This window comes from Panicum virgatum, chromosome 5N (assembly GCF_016808335.1).
Source record: "Panicum virgatum strain AP13 chromosome 5N, P.virgatum_v5, whole genome shotgun sequence".
In the NCBI taxonomy this organism is placed as follows: domain Eukaryota; kingdom Viridiplantae; phylum Streptophyta; class Magnoliopsida; order Poales; family Poaceae; genus Panicum; species Panicum virgatum.
Window position 1 is genome coordinate 14,745,702 of NC_053149.1, and position 24,139 is coordinate 14,769,840.

Consider the following 24,139-nt stretch of genomic DNA (forward strand, 5'->3'; position numbering starts at 1 on the left):
CCCTTGCACATGCGCGGACTTGATGGAGTGACATACGCCCAGAGTCCAGAGACCTCGGGTGATCCACTACTATACCGTCTCAGTTCGCAACGCTCTCGTGCCTGACAGGGTGGTTTGATCAAGAGCTGGAGCTCGAGTGATCGATCGATGCAGGTACACGATCGTCGTTCGGATAACGGCCAAGTCGATCGAGCGTGTTAAGGACCATATTATCAGTGGCTAGTTAAGCTGTGGGCCTCTTGGGTTGAGTTGTATCCGGCTATGGGCCGCTTATTTCGCTTTAGGCCGTGAGCTCGTGTAATGAGCGGATGACTCTGAACAATATAACCGCCGCATGGCAGCTGTCGTCGGCAGGAATGGCATAACCGAAATTCCTCTCAATCTGTCTCTGTTCTTCCCCAACCCCCGTTCTTCTTGCTGCTAGCCTTTCCCCATTCTGATTCTCCTCAAATCTATGAGTTTTGTCGATTGATTTAGGCAGGACCATAACAACTGGTATCAAGAGCCAATCCACCACAGTTCCACCTTTTTTTTCAATTCGGCGAGTTCTGACGACCTGGCGCCGCGCAAGGCTAGTAAATTCGAGACGCTGATGACCACCACCATGGATGACCTCTCGGTGAAGATCAACGGGTTCGAGTCCCTGATGAACCAGATGCTGGACAAGCTGACGGGTCTCGAGGCTAGGAGTCACGTCGCGCACACTTGATTATTGTTATCGCTTAATTACCAGCCAAATTCTTGGCAGGAAAGCACGGCCAGATCCCAGATCTCTTATGCATGGTCTCACCATGCACGGTTGTTTGCGCTAAGGCTCGTAACCCTTCGACCTGGAGAATCTCGATCGATCAGCCGGAGTCTATATATGTGAAGTACTCCTATGCGTTTTCTTGTCCTGTGCGTAGGGGTGGTATAATGAGTTATGATTCTAATACTTTCACAATCCAACTTAATCTTTAATATTTTTAGCTTAAAATTGAATAAGATTAGAATTTGGTCCTTTTAGATCCGATCCTTAAATTATTTAGAACATCATATCCCTATCTGTGCGTCTCCTGAGTAGTACATACTACTCTCGGGAGCTCGGCTGCTGCAGTATTTTTATGTGAGCGAAGTCAACAAGATCTGCATGCAAGATAAGAGCAGGTATTATAAGGCCACGTCGTCGGGCGGTATGAGCCTCCACGTCAGAAAAATCTGTGCTGGCAGAAAGAGAAACGGAGGGAGACAAGGGAACGGGCGCTCCGTCACTCGCCCGGCTGAATCATTGCTCCCGAGGCGAAAAAGCCCACTCCCAGCCCGTCTCGGGCGAAGAAGTCGCCGCCGCCGATCCCGTGCTCCTCCCTGCACTCCTCCTTCCACTGCGCGCCAAATCGGCCTTCCCTCCCACCAAATCGGCCTCCCCTCTCGCCAAATCGATCCTCCCGCGACTCAAATCGATCCCTCTCGCGCCAAATCAGAGATAAATCCATCCTAAAATCGCCCCCGAATTCCCAATCCCCAAACCCTAGACATCGTCCCCAAGACGCGAGATGAGCTGCCAGTCGAAGAGGACGCGTGCGCCGCCGCCGCCGGAGGTCCCATCGCCGGCGACTCAGCTCGTCAAACCACCACCGCCACCCCCATCGAGTCCCGCCGCCACCCTTCCATTCCATATGCGGGCCTGCTGCCTGGTTCCCCCCCCCCCCCCACCCCCACCACAAGAACACCGCAATCCATGGCACCCTCCTCGGCACCAAGTTGGTTCGCTGGTGTACAGCAACCTGGCATGGCGGCTCAAGGTCCCTGGTGGCCACCTGCGAACCTGCTGCCTGGTTTCCCAGTGCAATATTTGCCATAACCTGTTATCTGAGATTAAAACGAACTGTGTTGTTAGTCCAGATTAATCTGTTCTGGTATGTTCGTTGGCCGGATGAGTTTATTTGTATGTTCATATATTATGTTGTTTGATGAATGGCCACAAAGATGCAGTCCACAAAAGATTTATATGCACATGCAAGCATTAACTACTTGCTTCTCTATTGCAGCCATTCTCTTAGCCAAGCTAACAGCCGATTCATTATATGAGTTAGCTGTTTAGTTGGCTGGGAGTGACATGGCACTTGTATTTAGCCAGCAGAAGGCTGAGTTATAAAACTTGCTCTAAGACCAGCTAGGCTTTGGTTGCAAGATAAGATCTGCATTCAAGTCAACAACCAGAAGATAAACATTATCTATGCATAGAACCATTCGCCCATAACCAGCTAGGCATTGGTTGCAGATTACAATGGTCCCTCTAGAGAACCCGTGTACCCATTCGTATCTCTCGCGTGCACTGGCCTGGGGAGAGGTTGCACAGGGGCACTCTAGCTAGCTAGTAGTCAACTCAGCCAAACCTTTTGGACCGTGAGGATATACAGGTTGCTGATAATCAAGCCCCTCAGATAATTTAATAAATGTCAACCAAATTTAAGGCAATAATTCAAGAGTTTCATGCACATTAAATAGGGTGTCATGTCACCATTTTAAATGATGTGTCACTAGATTAATGAGGAGAAAGATGAAATGAATTTCAAATAGATGAAACCATGTGTGTACAATTACCAACTCTTGATTAGTTTTAGAATTAAATATGATGAGTTCCTATGAAATAACAATTATAAAACAATGCTTTGTGAAGTGAGTTTCGCCTATGGTTTCATTTGTATTTGGTTGATGTAGCTCTCTTGAAAATAATAAAATGAAACCACGCACTGGGATAGCTGGGCAAATTAAAGCAATCAAAGCATATCACTGCCAGACCCAAAAAAAAATCTAGCCACTACTCGAAACCAAGCTAAGCACTTGGCAGTAAAGCATGACAGTCTTACGATATATATGTTCTCTCTTATCCCGGAAGAAAAGGAAGCAACGGTAGTAACTTGGCCGTTAGACGTATTGACGTGAGACACGTGTTCTTGTGTCTGGGCCTGCTGTCGATTTTACCGCCACGGCCAGCCCAAGTATAATGGGCTTTTGTGCTGAGCCCATATTGGTGTTGTTCGTCCGAGTGTAACGTTGATGTCCCGCAAAAATTTTGAGCTTACATCGTCGTTCAGCAGGTACACGCAGGTCCACTCACGGTAGGATCCGTCGCTTCTATTGGTCATGCTGTTAAAATTAAAATGCAGCAGAAGCCGGCGCGGCGAAGCGCGCCACCCGACCTAGTGGTCCTTGTCATGGCGGGCGTCCGATCCTTAGCGGCTCAGTTCAAACCCTTTGCATATGCCGCGATGGTTCTCCTCCCGGTCAACAGCTGCATCATCGATCAGTAGGCTTGTGACCTCCGGGCTCTCTTCCTCGATCCGGCGGCGGAGTCCGGCAGGCAAAGGACGGCGATTTCCCGGCGGACACAGTACAGGGACCCCAAAAACAACAACGCAAAGCACGTGCGTGCCATGAGCCACTGCCTCATACAGTACGTCGTCACACTGACTCGATGCTTCTTCTCTTGCTCTGATAAATATCCACGTACGTATCTTCAAGACCAAAACGTGGCACGCACCTCGTGAGAGGAAAGAGACAGCGCGGTGGTTTTGGACGTGTCTGCAGGCAGCAATGGGTCACGGAACACGACAAGGAGGAGGAGGGTCGTCGGGTTGCGCCGCGCCCCTGCTGTGCGGCGGCGGCACAAGCAGCTGCAAGCTAGCGGAACGGCACCGACAGGAGAGCTGCGACGACGACGACCTATGGAGGAGGGTGCTCGAGGAAGCTCTGGGTGGTCGTGGGGCCGGCCATCTTCACCCGCACCGCCACCTACAGCCTCAACGTCATCATGCAGGCCTTCGCCGGCCACCTCGGCGACCTCGAGCTCGCCTCCGTCTCCTTCGCCTGCACCGTCCTCGCCGGCTTCAACTACGGCCTCATGGTACGTGCGCTAGCTCATGATGCCTCTGTTCCCTTCCATCGTACTCCGACTGACATTACCTTGCTTCACTCCGAAATCACATACCAAGCCAAGTGCTTCAGATGGTTTGGATACAATCTGATGTGTATTTGGAATGGTTTAGAGAAGCAGGAGCCATCAACTTCTCATTGCCTCCATCATATTCAACAGCAGCAACCGTTCCCACAGCCTCGCCCCAGCTAGCTTCTAGAATCTAGATTCTGTTTCTGCCCGATTCTATAATCTGGATTCTGCTTCCGCCAGATTCTACAACCTAGCTTCTGGTTCTGCAAGACTCTAATTATAATTTAAATATACTCTTTGCCTCTTTGGATCATCAATTTTATTTTTTAAGAAATTACCCACCTCATCATTATGAAAAATATTCTTAAGTAACCCATGTCCGCTATTACTATAAAAAAAACCGTCCCACCCAGTCCTTAAATCATCTAAATTAACCCACACCTTTCACCTATTAAAAAAAATAATCTAAAGTAACCCCTATTTTTCATCTAGATTCCCCACGTGCCATTATTGAAATTAACCTAATTAGAACATTATTTAAATCTTCACCTAAACTGCATACGTCTATATATCACCCAAAAAAAGTATCCCTAATTAAAGTATCTCCACTCCAGCCACTGTTAGTATAGAAAAATAATAATTCAAGGTATGTGTGCTAAATTCCATCCTGATTTTTTAATGCATATGGACTGGGGTTAAGTTCCCTGGAGTTCTTTCTTCTTTTAAAACAACTTTTTAATTAACTGCCGGTGGACAATTTGTGCATAAACTTCCAACACTTGCATTTCTTAAGATTACTTACCATACAGGAGCGCGAGTTGATAGACTAGTCTGACATATCTAATTAATGTGCATGCTACTACCCATTGGGAGTAACCTTATGAAGCTTGTGCTTTATCTAAGTTGTATGTGATGTTTATGGACGTGCAGCTTGGCCTGGCGAGCGCGCTGGAGACACTGTGCGGGCAGGCGTACGGCGCCAAGAAGCACCACATGATGGGGGTGTACATGCAGCGATCATGGATCGTTCTCTTCCTGTGCGCCGTGCTGCTGACGCCGATGCACTTCTTCGCGGAGGACGTCCTCCTCCTAACGGGGCAGCCGCCGGAGCTGTCGGCCATGGCGGGCGAGGTCTCCGTCTGGTTCCTCCCGCTGCACTTCTCGCCTTCCTCTTCCCTAACCCTGCTAATGGGGCTATACCCGCCCCAAACCCATTCCATCCCACGAACAAATGAAGTGAAAATTGCAACCCGCCCCTACCCATCCATTCAGTACCATTACCCGCCCCATTGACGATGGGTAACCCACCTCCTCACCTATCTCCTCCCGAGTCCTTGCGCTGGCCATGCCGCCTCTGGCCGGGCAGCCCTGCTGTGCTTGCCGTCGCCGGCACCGGGCTCGCTGCAGCCGGCACGAGGCCAAGCCGGCCGTCTCCCCGCGCTCGGCCTCGCTCGCCGCAGCCGGCACGTCGCGCTCGTCCGCCCGAGGCCAGGCCGGATGTCCGCATCGCGCCGCCGCCCCGCCATTGGCTGCGTCGCCATCCGCGCCGCGCGCACCCGCGCGCTGCCGTCCTCCGCGCGCCGCCGTCGTCCGCGCCACGCGCGACCCCGCATCGCCGTCGTCCGCCGCCGCCGTCTACTCTGCTGCGTGTGGCCTCGGCGAAAGACTTGAGCCGGCTGCCGCCCTCCCGCTTCTCCGTCGAGGGCGAGTCGACGAACCGAGTTGCCCCACTGCCGCCGGGATCTGGAGGTCGCTGGGAGCTACGGTATGCGGTAGATCCAGACCGCCGTCCGAGCCCGGGCTCGCCGAGACGGCGCCGCTCGAGCCGCTAGCCGCGGGTGAGGGGGAGGAGGAGCCGACGGGCAGGGAGAAGCAGCGGCGGCGGAGGAGGAGGAAGGGGCGGAGCCCGAGGGTGGCGGGGATGCCGCGCCGTCCTCCGCGAAGGCCCCTGCGGCGACCGCGGCTGTGCGGGAGGCGGCCGAGAGCCCACCCATTCGTCCCCCATTCCAACCCGCCCCGACCCACAATTCCATTCAACCCAACCCGCAAGCCTCAGAAACCCGCTCCCTCCCGTCTAGACACTCCACAGCAAAACCCGACCCAAAACACCCATCACGCCCCGACCCGTTAGCAGGCCTACTCTTCCCGCTGCAGCGGTTCCTGCAGTGCCAGATGAAGAACTTGGTCAACGCCATCGCCGCCGCCGCGGCGCTCTGCCTTCACCTCTTCGTCAGCTGGCTCTTCGTCTCCAAGCTCCGGTTCGGGCTCGTCGGCGTCGCGCTCACGCTCGGCTTCTCCTGGTGGGCGATCACTGCGATGCTGTTCGCCTATGTCACGTGCGGCGGCTGCCCAGAGACGTGGCATGGGTTCACGGTGGAGGCGTTCGCCGGCCTAGGGGAGTTCGTCAGGCTGTCAGCTGCCTCTGGTGTCATGCTCTGGTATGTTCAGTTGAAATTCTTGTACTTCGGGTAGTTTGGACTTATGCTGTTGCAATACTGCAACGCTTTCCTAGTTATGTTAATTGGGAATTACGATGTGTGCAGCTTGGAGAACTGGTACTATAGGATACTGATCCTGCTGACAGGAAACCTCAAGAACGCAGCGGTTGCAGTGGATGCCCTCTCCATCTGGTAAGCTTTAATTAATTTAATCGTCGAATTGAGTTTCAGCACTGCTGAGTACTCCCTCTGTTCTAAATAATTTGTTTTATTTTTTTAACTCCAAATTTAACCACTCGTCTTATTCAAAAATTTGTGCAAAATATCATTTCTTTTATCATGATTTTCTTTATTAATAATAGTTCTTCAAGAATGTCTTAAATTTTACTATGTTTGCACACATTTTTTTAGATAAAACTAGTGATCAAACTTGATGTCAGAAAAATCAAATAAATTATAATTTGGAACAGAGGGAGTATTACACACCATAATAATATGTATAATGACCATAATTTTCTATTAATTTGTTAGTCGAATTGAGTTTCAGCACTGGTGAGTACTCCCTCTGTTCCAAATAATTTGTTTGACTTTTTTATTCCAAATTTGACCACTCATCTTATTCAAAAATTTATGCAAAATGTCATTTTTTTTTGTTGTGGCTTGTTTTATTATTTTATTAACAATAGTTCTTCAAGAATGACTTAAGTTTTACTATGTTTGCATAAACTTTATTGTACAAGATGAGTGGTCGAACTTGGGGTTAGAAAAATCAAACGAATTATAATTTGGAATGGAGATAATACTCTACACCAGAATAATATGTATAATGACCATAGATTTTTATTAATTTTCTCTATGCAGCATGAATATTAATGGATGGGAGATGATGATTCCACTGGCATTTTTCGCGGGTACCGGGTAATTCTTATTGCAAGGACAATACCACGCACGCACACCACGTTGCGTAGTCTTCTCATTATAAATTCTGAACCTAATGGACTGGCAGAATGAAGTAGTTTTTTCTGAAAAAAGTATTCATATATCTTTGATTAGAAGAAAAATCCATATTACGAAGTTCGTAGACTAGTAGAATGCTGAATTTGTTGTGCATTGACCAATTTTCTTGCAGGGTCCGCGTGGCCAATGAGCTCGGTGCGGGCAACGGAAAGGGTGCCAGGTTCGCAGCCATTGTATCATCCACGACCTCTATGGCGATCGGACTCTTCTTCTGGGTGTTGATCATGGGCCTCCACGACAAGATCGCTCTCATCTTTACCACCAGTGCTGTCCTGCTGGCTGCCGTCGATAAGCTCTCGCTCCTGCTGGCCTTCACCATACTTCTCAACAGCATACAACCTGTCCTCTCGGGTTAGTGAGAACTCAGCTCCCATCTACTGTAAGGGCGGCCCAAATTGAAATTCTGGCCTTCACCATAGAATGGCTCTCTTTTTCTTTTTTTCCTTTTTTTTGGGGGGGGCGTAAAGAATCAAAAAAATTCAGCGATTCATATGGTAGGGCAAGTAAAATCTTGTATTTTTTATACATCACAAAGACTCATGTGTTCCAAGTTCCAAGCTGTATCACCGACAGGTTGCTTCTAATGACCAAAAACTTGGTGATCCTGAGTTTAGGTGTGGCTGTTGGGTCAGGATGGCAATCCACGGTGGCCTACATCAACATCGGCTCCTACTATATCATCGGCATACCCATGGGCGTCCTCCTCGGATGGCTCTTCAACCTTGGCGTGCCGGTACCAACTGAACCGTGTGCACATCGTTTTGCATTGATCAACATGACCATCGACAAGATCGATCTAACCTTTTCCTTCCAAAACTTGTGCAGGGGATCTGGCGCGGGCATGATCGGCGGAACCGCCGTCCAGACGATCATCCTGGCCGTCGCAACCATCCGCTGTGACTGGGAAAAGGAGGTTTGATCAGCCTCCTGCCAAATTTTCAGATTTTTCTTCGTCATTTCCGTCTTGTGGTCAGATTGCTGATCCGCTAACCATCGGGATGTGCATGGTGTCCTTTGGCAGGCCATGATCGCGAGCACGCGCATGGACAAGTTGTCGCAGGTCCACTGAGCAGAGGATCAACCAATGTCGGACACACATAACCAATCTTCCTCATTTCCCCTCCTCTATAACGGGAATTTGGAACCCTAGCAGAGGCTAGCACGAACGAAATTGTAGGTACCTGATCGTGACACTTGTGTATTTACAGCTACAAATTTTCATCCAGGCTAGGTCCCGGGTGCGTGTTCTCATTGATGCGATTGTCACATGTTTATTCATTGGGATCTGATCCAGCTTTGTTTGATTTCCTAGAATTCTAGGAACATTAATACTTTGACCGCTAATTACTTTATTAAATAAAAATAGTTTACAAAACCAACTCTAAAACCCTGCACTAATCCTGACGAATCTGATAAGATCTTTGACCGCGTGATTAGAGGATAGTTAATGTAGCATCACTATAGCTAATTATCAATTAATTACCGTCATTAGATTTGTCGTGAAAAATTACACCCATCTCTGAAAAGGTTTTGCAAATAGAATTCATTTAGTCATTCATGCAGATCCTAGAAGACACATTCCAGGGACTATAGAATGCATACATCAGTCGAGGTGTCTGGTTCCGGATGCCTTCCTGTTGATTGCAACCTGTAGAGGTGTCAATTAGTGATCCTTAGATGCACCTCCAATCCTTCTTAGTTTAAAATTTTATACTATTTTTTCCAAATCAGATATTATTTTTAAAAATTAGTACAAAATCTTTAAAATACGATTCACGCAACAAAAGCTGGCCGGCCAGCGTGGCCACGTCGCATGCTTTTCCGCCGTCCGATTGGGCACACGGACGGTTCAGATCGTGCAAATCCTAGGATTTTTGCGAAAACACCCTTGTACTAATGGAAAATCAACCCTCAGTCCCTCTAGCACATCGACCCGCGCCTTACCGGCCGCCCCCGCTCCTGCTCCGCCGCCGTGCCTGGAGGAGCTGCCGCCGCTCCACCGCACCGCTTGCCGAGGATCTGCTCCCCGCCATGGCTCCGCGTGGGCACTCTCCATGGCCGCCGGCCAGGAAGGGGCGGAGGAGGGCGTGCCAAATCGGACCGCCACAGAGCTCGAGAAGGGCACCGCCACCACCGTAGCCGAACTTCGAGGCCGCCAGATCCGGCTGCCACCGCCACGGGCCGAGCTCGAGGCCGTCGGATCTGGCCAGCCCTGCTGTCTCCCCGCCGCGCAGCCATCCGCCAGCGCCACCGCCATGGAAGGGCACTGGAGGAGGGAGCAGGAGAGGACGGAATGCCGGCCGCCGCAACTCCGGCTTGAATTGTCCATCAAGAAGCGCCTTGCATAAGGCAGCGGGGAGGAGAGCGAGGCCGTGAGGACGATGCGTGGTAAGATGCTGCTGAAGCGGATGTCGGTGGTGGTGGTGCAGGACGTGGCGGACGCGGTCATGGCGCTCGGAGACGTCACCGACGGGAAGGGTTTGCTGGGGAGCTCCACGCTGATGGCATCAGCAGGCCTGCTCTCGGAGTTGATCAGCACGCACAAGAACTGGAATTCTTGTTGAATCCTCAAGGTATTTGTTATAGATGGCTCATGATACGATGATAAAATAAAGTTCTGATGAGGAGCGACCACTAAAGACTGCTTTCCAGATGTCTGGGTGCTCCCAAAACTGATACTGGTGCTCTGGCTTTTGATGAATGAATGAAGTTCATGCCGGTTCATTTGGTTGGACCTCAGAATTTCAGTTTTTAAAGCCATCGTGATCATTCAATTTCAGGCTTGTGCTTATTATATGTGTGTCTGCTGCACATGAGTTATTTCAGATAAGATGAGCTTGCTTTTCCCAATCTCCAGATTAATAGCTTACAAGTTAGCTTCATAGTTCCCAATCAGAAGCATTGAGGTTGAGGCGCAGCCGCGCTGCTGAAACCTTGAGCTGTCTGTCAGGGAAGAGGTCTCAATGTCAGTTAACTTGCAGCACAAAGATTTATGTTTATTCTCAACATATCGAGTTAGGGCGTGTTTAGTTCGCGAATTTTTTTGGGTTTTGCTACTGTAGCACTTTCATTTTTATTTGGTAATTAGTGTCCAATTATGGATTAATTAGTCTCAAAAGATTCATTTCATCATTTACAGCTAAACTGTGCAATTGGTTATTTTTTTAAAACTACATTTAATGTTCCATATATGTGTCCAAAAATTCGATGTGACGGAGAATCTTGAAAATTTTTGGGAACTAAACATGGCCTTAGACTGACTTCAACAGCGCGAGGCAAAAGCAATTTTGCCTCGTGCTGGCCACTGTGCACGTGCAGTAGAGCCTCCAACAGCAGAGGCAACGCGGGAGGCAAATTGCCTTTGGAGGAGAGAGGGGATGCAAAATTGCATCGCCTCTCTCCTCAAAGGCATTCGAGCCGGAGGGAGAGGGCCGGGGAGCTCCGGCGGCGCGTCGATCTTGCGGCGGCCTCCGCTACGCCGCCACCGTGGCGCGGGTCCCGCGCCACCCAACAACCGGGGACGAGAGGCGGCCCCGTGGAGTAGGGGAGCGGAGCCGGCCGGTGGGGCGGAGGAGCCGGCGCGCGGACGCCGGTGCGGCGAACGCTTCCGGCCGCCATGAACGGAGACAGAGATGAAGGGGACGAGGCCGCCGCGTGCGCATGGGAGGGGAAGGAGGTCGGCCGCTGCGACCTCCATGGCCCGGCCTCGTCCTCGCAGATCCGCGCCGCCGGCCTGGGGTCGATCCGCCTCGTTTCGGGAAGCTCGAATCGCGCCTGCGAGCTCGATCCACGCGGCGCGTCCCGCCGCCTCGCCGCATGCCATCGCTGGACCACGGGCTCCTCCTTCTCAACCGCCGGAGCGGGAGAGGTTGAAGGACCGGAGCCGGTCGTACCCCAGCAGCGGCGCCCTCCCCCTCGGCGGCGGCGGACGCCGGCGCCATGACCTTGGAGGTGACGGCGATGGTGCCGATGATGATGGTCCGCGACCTTGGAGGAGACGGGGATGGCACAGGATGTGGTGGTGGGGAAGAAGGGGGCGGCTCCGGCCGGAGATGAAGGGAGGGCGTGGCTCCGGCCGGAGATGAAGGGGAGGGGCCGGCGCGGACCAGAGGAGAGCGAGGACGGCCTCTTTTTCCTTCCTGCTGTTGGAGACGAAGCTTTTTGCCTGCCCGAGTCGGCCTCCGTGCGCAATGCATATCACCGAATGCCTATCCCATTTTGCAATCACTTGTTGGAGTCAGTCTTAGCCATTGCATTATGCCTTTCATGCACAAAAGGGGAAAATGCATATATGAAAGGCATGCATAGACTTTCCCAGTTTTTTCTCAGTGTACCATTGCGTTACTAATACCAAAGCCCATAGCAACAGTGTCCAAATTGGATGCCAACACTCTGGGGATAGTGTGACAAGGCCTAACACTGTAGTAACACACCATGATTCTGAAACAGAATGCTCATGTTCCAAAGCATAAATGAGATATAAAAGGGATGAAGGAATGTCGAATACTTAAGCTATGTTGTAAACTTGACAAGACCAGGAGGTCCAAACTTGAGTACATCGAGATGTCCACTACTAGAAAACAGGCCAAAGGTCCTGGCCAAAGGTACCAGCTGCTGTTGCAACCGGTACTAATGCCACGCATCAGTACCGGCTGCAAAAGCAGCTGGTACCTTTGGCCAGCGGCGATCAAAGGTAAGGTGTTTGGTACCGGGTTAAAGCATCACCCGGTACCAAAACTTCAATATAGGAACCGGTTAGTGCCACGAACCGGTACCAAAAGCACATGGAGGAATAGGTACCGGTTGGTGGAACCAACCGGTGCCTAAAGGATGGACAATGGCACCGGATTTTGTCATGGCCCGGTGCCGCCACGTGCCCACAACAAAGGCACCGGTTAGTAACATCAACCGGTGCCTATGCCTTTTGTTTGGCACCGGTTGTTGAGCACCAACCGGTGCCTTTGAGCCACGCCTATAAATACCCCAACCCCTTCCCCCTCCAAGCTACCGTGAACTCACTATTCATGGCAGCTGAGTGAGGGGAGGGGAGGCGATTTTTTTTTCTTCAAAAAAGTTTAGTTATTTTTCTCCATAACTTAGCAATTGGTTTTTAGAAGCAGTTATCATTTAATTTATTTGATAAGTGAATAGTATCTATTTATTATAGTTATAAGCATTATCAATTATATATTTGAATTCAAATTTAATATAGTATGAATGTATTATTTGTACACTACAATGATGTATATAAATGTATTGTGGACCTAGATGAGTCGGCAATGGATGTATGGCCGATCGGCGTTCAAAGGAGTTCATTGATGGCGTGCATGAATTCATAGAAGCAGCCGAGAAACACAAGTATGACGGTTTCGTTCGTTGTCCATGCAAATTCTGTAAGAATGAGAAGGATTACTCATCATCAAGAACCATCCATAGTCACTTGTTCAATAGTGGTTTCATGCCAAACTCCTATGTTTGGACCAAGCATGGCGAAAGAGGAATTGAGCTGGATAATAATGTAGAAGAAGAGGACAGGATTCCTGACTTTGCAGCCAATTATAATTCCTTTTTCAATGACACTGCAATGGGTGAGCCTGAAGAAGATACTGAAGGATACGTTGTAGAAGATGATCTTGGTCAGATGCTGCGCGAAGCTGAGGAAGGTTGCGAAACAGAAAAGGAATCGAGAGATCTGAAGCGTATGTTGGAGGACTACAGAACATTGTTGTACCCTAATTGCAAACAAGACCAAAAAAAGTTGGGTACCACATTGGAATTATTGCAATGGAAGGCATCAAATGGTTTGTCTGACAAGGGATTCGAGGAGTTGCTGAAACTTATTAAAAACTTACTCCCTGAGGGTAACACCTTGCCGGAGACAACATACGAGGCACAAAAAGTTGTTTGTCCTTTAGGATTAGAGGCACAGAAGATACATGCTTGTCCTAATGACTGCATCCTATATCGAGGTGAGTATGAAAATTTGGATTCATGCCCTGTATACAACGCATGCCGGTATAAGATCCCTCGAGATGATTCAGGCGACGTTGAGGGGATGCGTGTCAAGAAGAGGGTGCCTGCCAAGGTGATGTGGTATTTTCCTCTAATACCACGTCTGAAACGTTTGTTCATGAACAAAACGAATGCTAAATTGATGCGATGGCACAAAGAAGAACGTAAGCAAGACAATATGTTGAGACACCCCGCTGATGGGTCGCAGTGGAGAAAAGTGGACAGAACATTCCCAACATTTGCAAATGAAGCGAGGAATATAAGGTTCGGCTTAAGTACGGATGGCATGAATCCTTTCGGTGAGCAGAGCAGTGGTCATAGTACCTGGCCTGTAACACTCTGTATATACAACCTTCCTCCCTGGTTGTGTATGAAGCGGAAATTCATTATGATGCCGGTGCTTATCCCCGGCCCGAAGCAACCCGGTAACGATATAGATGTGTATCTGAAACTACTGATTGAGGATCTTCTATTGTTGTGGAAAGATGAGGGTGTTCGTATGTGGGATGCGCACGCAGAGGATCATTTTAACCTGCGTGTATTGCTTTTCGTAACCACCAACGATTGGCCAGCACTAAGTAACCTCTCCGGACAATCCAATAAGGGTTATAGGGCATGCACCCATTGTTTAGAAGAAACCGACAGCATGTACCTCAAGCACTGTAGGAAGATCGTGTATATGGGTCATCGTCGATTTCTTCCGATTAAGCACCCATTAAGGAGGAGGCATGCTCACTACGATGGAAAGGCAGATCATCGTACCAAGCCTAGGCACCATTGTGGGAAAATGGTGTTTGAAATTGTCAAAGATATAAAAGTAGTATTCGGAAAAGGACCAAACAGCAAATCAGTGCAGAGTGATCACGGACGTGCACCTATGTGGAAGAAGAAGAGTATTTTTTGGGAGTTACCTTATTGGGAAGTCTTAGACGTCCGCCACGCAATTGATGTGATGCACCTAACAAAAACTCTTTGTGTGAACCTTCTAGGTTTCCTTGGTGTCTACGGTAAGGCAAAGGATACATTGGAAGCGCGGCAAGATCTTCGACGTATGAAACAACGGGCCGCCCTACATCCAGAAAAAGGGATAAAGGACGTCATTATCTAGGTCCTGCGCGCTACACTCTTAGTAAGTAAGAGAAGCAAAGTATGTTCGACTGTTTGAACAGTATCAAGGTCCCATCAGGCTACTCTTCGAATATAAAGAGGCTACTGAACTTGAAAGAGAAGAAATTCGCACACGTAAAGTCCCATGACTGTCACGTGTTGATGACGCAATTGATTCCAATTGCACTTAGAGGTATTCTACCATCTAATGTTCGAGCAACAATCATAAAGCTATGCGCATTTCTCAACACAATTTCTCAGAAGGCAATCGATCCATCGAGTTTAAGCAGGCTACAAGAGGATGTTGTCCAAAGTTTAGTCAGTCTTGAAATGATATTTTCTCCATCATTCTTCAATATTATGACGCATCTTCTAGTTCACCTGGTCAAAGAGATTGGTATTCTCGGTCCTGTTTTCCTTCATAATATGTTCCCTTTTGAACGATACTTTGCAGTACTAAAGAAATACGTTCGTAATCGGGCTCGTCCAGAAGGAAGCATTGCGAAGGGTTACGTCACAAAGGAGGTCATTGAATTTTGTGTTGACTATGTGGAAGAACTCTGCCCAATTGGGATTCCAGTATCACGTCATGAGGGCGGCTGATTGGAAAGGGCACACTTGGAAGAAAATCAGTAAATGCCACAGATCATGCCACGTTGAGCAAAGCACATCTCACAGTTCTGCAACAATCAGCCTTGGTGGCTCCATACATGGAGGAGCACATGCAAATTGTGCGAAGTATATACCCTTTGAAGTCTGAGACATGGATTACAAAACATCATAACGATACATTCGCCACCTGGTTGCAGAAGGAAGTCATGGCCAACGATCAAATTCATGAGCAGCTAGCTTGGCTGGCCAGGGGTCCGGCAAATTCAATCCTGATGTACCAAGGATATGAAATTAATGGTTACACATTTTATACAAGAGCACCAATCAAAATAGTGGTGTCCGTATAGATGCCACCGACTCTAGTGGCCAAACAAACTCATATTTTGGTTACATTGAAGAGATTTGGGAACTCGACTATGGGCCGTTGAAGATACCTCTATTTCGTTGTCAATGGGTTAAACTCACAGGAAAAGGTGTCGATATCGACGAGTACGGAATGACAACGGTAGACCTCAAAGAGCTTGGCTATCGAGACGAACCATTCGTCCTAGCTAAAGATGTCACTCAAGTTTTCTATGTGCAGGACATGTCTAGCAAAACGAGAAAGGACAAGTCTAGGAATAAATCAAGTTTTGTAGGTGCCGGAGATGAGGCAAAGCGCCATATTGTTCTGGCAGGAAAAAGAAAAATTGTGGGAGTCGACGATGTCACAGATGAAGAAGAATACAATAAGGTTGAAGATATGACTCCGTTCGCAGTGGAGGTTGACACAAGTATTCTTTTAGCCGAAGAGGAGGCTCCGTACGCACGTCATGATCATAATGAAGGGACGATTGTAAAGCGAACCATCGTTAATATTTCCTTAGTTGAATGATTATGTCCTGTAATATTTTCTGTGAACATTATTAGATTTCTTATGCAATTATTTGATTTATTATGCAATTAAAATAATTAGTTATGCACCTAAATGATTTATTATGTAGTAATTAAAATTATTGTACATTTAAATGATTTATTATTGTGCACCTAAAACCATAGTTAATATTTTCTTAGTTGAATGATTTACTAGGCAGTTAATAAATTTATTGAGCAAATAACAAATTTATTAGACAATTATTTTAACTATTAGACAAAATTTATTAGACAATTATTTTAACTATTAGACAAATTTATCGTGACCATGATTTCTTCCGCGGGGAGGACGACTTCTGGGTGTACTTCCAAAATTTATATCACATTTACCATCGACAAGCCCTCGACGCCTCTATCATCACCATTTGGGTTTTGTAAGTATCACTTACCTCTACATTAATACTTTTTGTTAACAAGAACATAATTATATGTGTGCATTATAAAATTTGTATTGCATCGTTTAGACAGGAGATCCAAAGAAGCCGAAAACATGGATGGCACCATCAGATCGGCTTCATGTCTCCTTTGCTAGTCAACCAGAAATTGATCAACGAAAGTTACAAGGAAACGTGCGAAAACATGTACGATTCGTTGACTAGGCAAAGTTACAAATCCTATATATTCATACCATACAACTTTAGATAAGACTTGATCGACTCAAACCTCTGTTATATTACTAAATAAATACTAAGTTGTCTAATACAGTTATGTATATATCCTATCTATATCTGCAGTTATCATTGGATTTTACTCATACTTTCCGTAGAGATCGGCAATCTTATATTCTTTGACTCAATGAGAAATCCATATTCCGCAATCCAACATATCATAGATCCCTTGAACAGGTAAGTTCAGTTTGCACAATCAAATCTTTTTTCTGTTAATAACAATTCCTGAATATCAAACTTAACTTTGAGCGTAGGGTTTGGAAAAAATTTGTGAAAAATAACAAAGGACGTGGTCAATGGAGGCCCGAACTGAACGTTAACATGGATTATCCGGTATGGTCATTCATAAAGATTTGTCTAGTTAAGTATATAATCCCAAATTGTTCTAAATTGAGTAATTTATTTGTTTCTCCTTAAGTGTGCGAGACAACAACAAGGAACTGATTGGTGCGGGTACTACGTATGCGACTACTTGCACATCATGACTCCATGCGGGAAGGCTACTGATGAAGAAACGAGAGTACGTCCAAACCGTTCACTAGTATATTTTCATAATTGTACTAACGCACAGAATGTTAATGCTTTTTTCCTAAATGATAGATGTCTCAAATGGGGGATGAATGTTACTCTACTGATCGGATCAACGCCGTGTGCGAGCAGCTCGCCGGATTCATTTTGAACGAGATCTTGGATCCTAGAGGCGAGTTCTACCACGACGGTCACATCGATAGAGGACTTTCATCGACATCCTGAGGGGACTAGTAGTTGGACGGCTAACATGACTTGTACATTTGTAAATATTTTTAAACATTATGCCTTGATGTTTGTAAATTTGTAAATATATTAGTTCATGTAATTAGCTTAATTATATGCTCGCATTTCACTTTTAGTTAGTTTCAAATATTCTCTGAAAACGAACACGAACAACCAATGAACGTAGAGTACTGTAGAGCTTGAGTGCGTTTAGCAATTATAAAAGAATAAACAGTAATAAATAGAACAAACAAAATTGGATTTGGGAAAAAAAAGGGAAAATGTCATTGGTACCGGTTGGAAATACCAACCGGTACCAAAGGGGCTGCCACCTTACGTCAGCGAGGCAGCCTCTTTGGTACCGGCTGGTATTTCCAACCGGTACCAATGGAGGCCTAAGGCACCGGTTGAAAAACCCGGTGTCTTAAGTAGAGGCCAATGGTCGCGGTTGCGGGGCACCGGTTGGGAAACCGGTGCCTTTGGCCTTTTTCAGCCGGTGCCCAAGGCCCGTTTTCTAGTAGTGGTCATTCAGTTATTGGCTCTTATTTTGCAGGCAGATCCAAATTATATTTCATTTATAATGCTCTACACGTTGGCCTAACTCAATCAACCTGGGAAGAAAGGTATCTGCATTTCTATATCTCAGAGCAAAATAGAACTTCCGGAGCAGTCTAATTGTAAGGATTCAATTACTGTAGAAAATTTTCATTACCTCCAAATTGCTCTTTCATATTGACAAAGACAAATGTGCAAGTGACAGATGCAAATAGCAGCGTAATATCTCTCTTCTTAGGCCCTGTTTGTTTGCCCATGGGATTATATAATCCAGCATAAAATCTGAAAAATAATCTCACAAGGAAAATCAGGATCCCATCTGTAGTGGATGCAGCCTACACACTGGTCATACGCGGCAACACCGCTAGCATTTCTAGTTTTAAACTAAAAATTATTTTTTAAAAAAATTAAACTAAAGATGGTTGGAGGTGCACTTAAAGATCATCAATTTACACCCCTAGCAACTCGTTCTCTTCACACCAAAATGCATCCACCAAGCATGGACTGATGGATCGATACACCTGCTGATGGGGACAACAGTTTTTTTTCTGATGGGGACAACAGATTCAATACACCGAGTGTGGATATTCCGAGGATGCCGGTCGGGTAGGGAAGTTGTGAACCGTTGATACGCTTCAGAATCGTGCAACTTGATTGGACGGTGCCAAAGCTAGTCCCGTCACTTTGTCAGGGCCTACTCGAAGCCTGCTTCACTGCTTCACTGGCAAATGAGAACTAACATGTAAAAAGCAAGTATTATAGTAGTTTAAATGCTGACTGATATCTACATGGAAGAGAGAGAAACGAAAAAAGAATGAGATCGGCATCTGGCGACGCTCCGGCTTCAGGCTGGCGGAGAGGCAGCGCGCCTGCTGCTACTGGCTAAGCCTACCGCTCTGCTCCCTGCTATTGGATATTGCTGCTGCCGATGAGCCGATCAATAAATAGTGGTAGGTCCCACCACCCCCATGCGCGCGTTTTAGCCGACTGCCGGCGAGATTATTAACCATGCTCTAACCAGGCAAGGAAAGAGGCTGAGGCATGTTTTTTTTTTATAAAAAGAGGCTGAGGCATGTTGGTACTGGCACCTAGGAGGCTAGGATCCATGGATTCCTTCTCGAGTCTCGACATCGCCCTTGAGCCCGGAGGCTACTCCTTGGTCCTTACCCGCTATGGATGGAATTCAGATTGCAGGCGGGGCGGGTTCTTAAGCGAACCCGCTAACCCGCCCCGCTAAAACAGCCGTGGCGATCTATGCGGCTCACCTACAAGGTTTTAGTGGCCCAATATTGGCTTGCCTACCAAGCCCGTGGACCAGAGCAGAAGCCCGCAAGACCCGCAAATACCAGCTGCTCCTTCCGCCCCAATCCCGTGCTCTGCCGCCTGCCGACGCCACCCGCCGCCGCTTGCCAGCCGCCGCCCACCACGCGCTGCACCACTCCACCACACCACCACGCACTGTCCGGCCGCCGCAAGAGCCACTTCAGCGGCTCCAATTACGCCGCAATCCCATGCTCCGCCGCAAAACCTAGGCTAGGGTTTCCACCGGGATTCGTTGTGCCCGTCGCCGGCCACATACGGACAGCCTGCGCCGACCACCTCGCCCTCTCTCTACGCCGCCTCCGTGCCGCGCTGGCCGCACTTGAGGGTGGCGACATCCCCGCTGCGCTCCACATCGCCTACGCCTTGCAGGAGCTGCTCCAAACATATTTTTCTTTTCATTGCAATTGTTTGCCATCATGAGAAGATTTCATTCAGGTAAACCTTGGTCTCCCTCTCCCCCGTAATATGATTCTATCTCATTGATACAATCCATTAATTTCTAAAAATGTGCAATTGCAGGGCTCAATCACCTACACCAGTTTCAATGTTATCTAATTTCAAAGAGTGGACACACATCAATGTTGTCTATCTCTAGTTAACACTCTTGTCTTTACCTTTTCTTCTGCCTCCCTGCTAGAGTGCTAGTCTCTAGCTAGTACAGCATGCTTGTGTCAGTAGAACTACCCAATAACTTTCTTTTTGTTAGGCTAAGCACAAGGTATATTTTGCAAATAGTTTAGCTTACAGGTTTGTTTCATCAACAAACAATGTTTAACTCAATTGTTTGTTGAAGTAGGCCTTAATACTAAATAATAGGTACCTTGCTTAACCTGTTCAATTGTTTTCTGTAATTGGAATTAGAATTTAGTCTTGTGTAAGCAGTAGTGATCCTGCTAAAAATACTTGTTTAATTGTTTTTGGATCTGAAACCCTTATCCAAACTGGTACTCAGAATTATCCAAACTGGTAATCAGAATAAGTACTCTTCCAATGTTGCTTGTATCCAGTTGTGCTTGTAGTGTGTTGACAACACTATCATGTTGTTTGCAATTACGAGTTTTATGCAAAGCTTGTATATAATGTCTGGTTTGCCACTTTTGTTTACTATTGGTGTGACAACACTATCATTTTTATTTACTATTAGTGTGAAAACAGAGCTACAGAGAGGCGTGGAACTGTCTTGTCTGATGAAAAAGTACTACAACGTGAAAAAGTACTACAAGGTGATCTCTAATCGCCTTCGCTGCATAAAAATGGTCTTGCACTCTTGCATCTTCAGATGTCAGTAGTATCCAGTACACTTTCTTTGTTGGTATAGTTAAGATTTCACATCGCAGTCTTATCAAAAATTTTGTTTTAACTATGAGGTGCTCACAGATTTGAAGAAAGGGTCTATGATCTGCTTGAAGGAAGAAGAAGCTTGGCAGCTACTCCCTTTTTTATTTAGAAGTCCTTGTGAGATATGGTGTTCTCTTGCTGAAAGAAGCTAATGAGATGAGGTTCATCTCAGATTGATGAATAGCACGTGCTGAAAAAAGTACTAGTTTGGTTAATGAGCTAATAATTTTTGTTTCTTGATGATGTAATCTAATCCTAATCTGATTGATGATAGAACGACACTGTTGTTCTAATTATTAACGCCCTTTTTTAGCTTTTGTTTTCATTCACTATTTTATATTGATTTTCAGAAAATATAGATACTTATTGGTTGATTAAATGGACTAGTACTGGGCAAGCAAGCGCTAGCTGCCTGTTCAAGCAAGCGAGCTAGCTGTCTGTCCATGCGGGACATGCGGGCTTAGGCCGTGTTTAGATAGAACGTAAAATTTTTTTCGACGGAATCTTGCTAATTTGAAGTACTAAATGAAGTCTATTTACAAAACTTTTTACACATATGGGTTGTAAATTGCGAGACGAAACTAATGATGCTAATTAATCCATGATTAATTTATAATTAGTGGATGGTTACTGTAGCATTACTGTTGCAAATCATGGATTAAGTAGGCTCATTAGATTCGTCTCGCGATTTACAGCCCATCCATGCAAAAAGTTTTGTAAATAGATTTTATTTAGTACTCCATGCATGTGTCAAAACATTCGATGTGATGTTTTTTGCGTTTACAGGATTTACTGGTAAAGATCTAAACACGGCCTTAGAGTTTCTGCCACAAAACCCACAAACTGCTTATTGCCCACGTGCTAAACCTTGTGGGTAGCCTCAAACCCGCAAAAAATATTGCCCACGTGCTAAACCTTGTGGGTAGCCTCAAACCCGCAAAAAATAGTTGCGACGAGCTGTGAGGGTTTGTGGCAGGCCGCAACCCGGCCCGCCTGCAGCCTGAGATGGAATCATAGAAGCTTTGGGTTTTGTATATCGGTATTCCAGAGTCTGGCGGGCTGCTCAGTGCCTTGAATCCAAACATTTTATGTACCGCGGTTTTTTCTTTTTTATATTTTTTAAAAATTAAAATTTCAAAAATATATGTCCGTTTTGAAATATTTCAAATATATACCCCGGTCGCCCTCCCATAGGACGACAGGCCTTAAGTGTAATTTTTTTCTTTCAAATTTGCAATGAGGTCCCTGGAAAAAAAGGCCCTGTCGCCCGTTGGGGGGGCGATAGGGGCCTGTTGCCCAGCCCACGGGCGACCGCCGCTGGGCCCGGCCCACAGGCGCGGCAGGGGGCCTGTCGCCCCCCCCCCCCCCCCCCCCCGCGGGCGACAGGGGGGCCTGTCGCCCCCCTATAAAAGGTCCAGCCCTCCCCTTTCCTCCTCATTTGAGCCCGAAAATTTCACCAAAAATCCAGAAAAAAGAGAGGAGTGAGGAGAAGGAAAGCGGCGAAGCCCTGCCGGATTCAGCACTTGTGATCTGCAGGTTAGTACATTTAGTTTAAATATTGTTATATTTAAGTACTACGTATTTAAATATGAGAAATTTAATTTAATTAGTGCTATAGTAGAACCATTTAAGTAGGAGTTCAATGATACTTTAGTTTGTAGTTACGTAGTAGTAAATTAGTTTAGAAAATTAGTTCTACGCATTTATTATTACAATTGCAGTACTATTAGAGACGTGTTTATAAATTAATTATGATTTAGAATAGAATTTGGCATATGCAGTATAGAATTTGAGTGTCATCACGTAGTTATGAATACTTATACATTGTAGTTGAATTTCATACTTAGTTTTTACGGATTATTGAATAAGGTAGTGAAGTAAAGAGTATAACTCGATAAGTATTATGTGATATACAGATATGTCGAGCAAGATGCAGTTTCAAGTATTTTATGGTGAATACAATGTTATGTATGGGCCAAATGGAGTAGATCTTTCTGCCTTTAAGCGCACATCTAGCGGCATAGATAAACCTCTGGAAAGGAGTTTTGGTTCCATATGTAAGTGGCTGCAGCGTGGGTTCCATGTTGATCCGTTGACACATGTGATCACTGTCCAGTCTCTTGTTAATTGGGAGGTAGAAAATGAATTATGGGAATTAATGATGATACACAGCACTGATGACTGGCAGAAGTACATGCAAGCAGCTCTAGAGCGTGGGTGGCCTCTGACCATTCTTGTTCAAATTCAGGAGAAGACACAAAATGAAATCCAACATTGTGCAGATCAAAGAACTCCGAGTATTCGAAGAGAGACCAATTATGTTGAGCAAGATGAGTCAAAAGAGACAGAACCAAAACATGGGACCACAGGGCCTTGCTGATGAGGGAGAGAGGATACATAGCATTGTGGACGAGATGGAGGCAGAAGACCAAACCGCAATAGAGATGGAAGAATATAAGGACTCATCTGATGACGAGCAGTACTCATTGCCAAAAGAGTGGAAAGAGCATGGTTTTGGCAGTCATGTCGCAGAAGATGTACGAAATCAGGAATGAGAGTACAGAGGGAATGAGATAGTGCAAGGTGCAACATATCCAAACATTGAAGCCGTAAAAGATGCTGTGAGACTATGGGCAATCTCATTGAAACGAGAATTCAGAGTCGTAAAGTCTGGCAGTAAAGAATATGAGGTGAAGTGTGTGAATGCTGGATGTCCATGGCGAGTACATGCATTCAAGGGAAAATGTAAGTCAAACTGGAAATGTTCCATTGTGACAGAGCACACTTGTTTGCTGTCAGAAGTTCTTCCCTCGCATCGCAATATATCATGTGACTTTGTTGCAAAGCAAATGTATGGGTTTATTATGGACAACCTAAATTATGAGCCAAAAATGATTGTTCGACACATTGAGCAGACTTACCAGTACACCATCAGTTATTTGAAGGCATGGCGGGCTAAACAAAGGGTGTTCGAGATGCGGTTCGGCACATACAAGGCATTATATGATAACCTACCTCGTATGTTATCCCAGGTTGCTGCTAGAAATCCTGGAAGCTTTTATGACACATACCTTGTACCAGCCGTGACTAGGGGACAAAGAATTATGCAACGAGCCTTGTTTTGCATAGGTGCTTGTGTTAGAGCATTTCAGTTTTGTCTTCCGGTGATCTGCATTGATGGCACATTTTTGACTGGAAGGTATAAAGGTCAGATACTCACCGCAATCGGTGTAGATTGCAACAACCAAATTGTTCCGCTCGCATTTGCATTTGTTGAGAATGAGAACATAGACAGTTGGTATTGGTTCCTTGAACGAGTGAAGATTCATGTTGTTGCTGCACGTCCAGATGTGTGTCTTATTAGTGATAGGCATGCAGGTATCCTGCAATCAATACTGAAATTGCAACGTGGAACTGCGACAACGCCTCCATTATGGCCTGATGTCCAAAACAGGTGGTGCATTAGGCATATGGGT

The 24,139-nt window shown here is 46.4% G+C and overlaps 1 pseudogene; it reads left to right on the top strand.

Moving 5' to 3' along the window:
• The first annotated feature begins 592 nt into the window (after nucleotides 1-592).
• On the top strand, nucleotides 593-8,684 carry LOC120674588 (annotated as a pseudogene).
• Nucleotides 8,685-24,139: the final 15,455 nt, after the last annotated feature.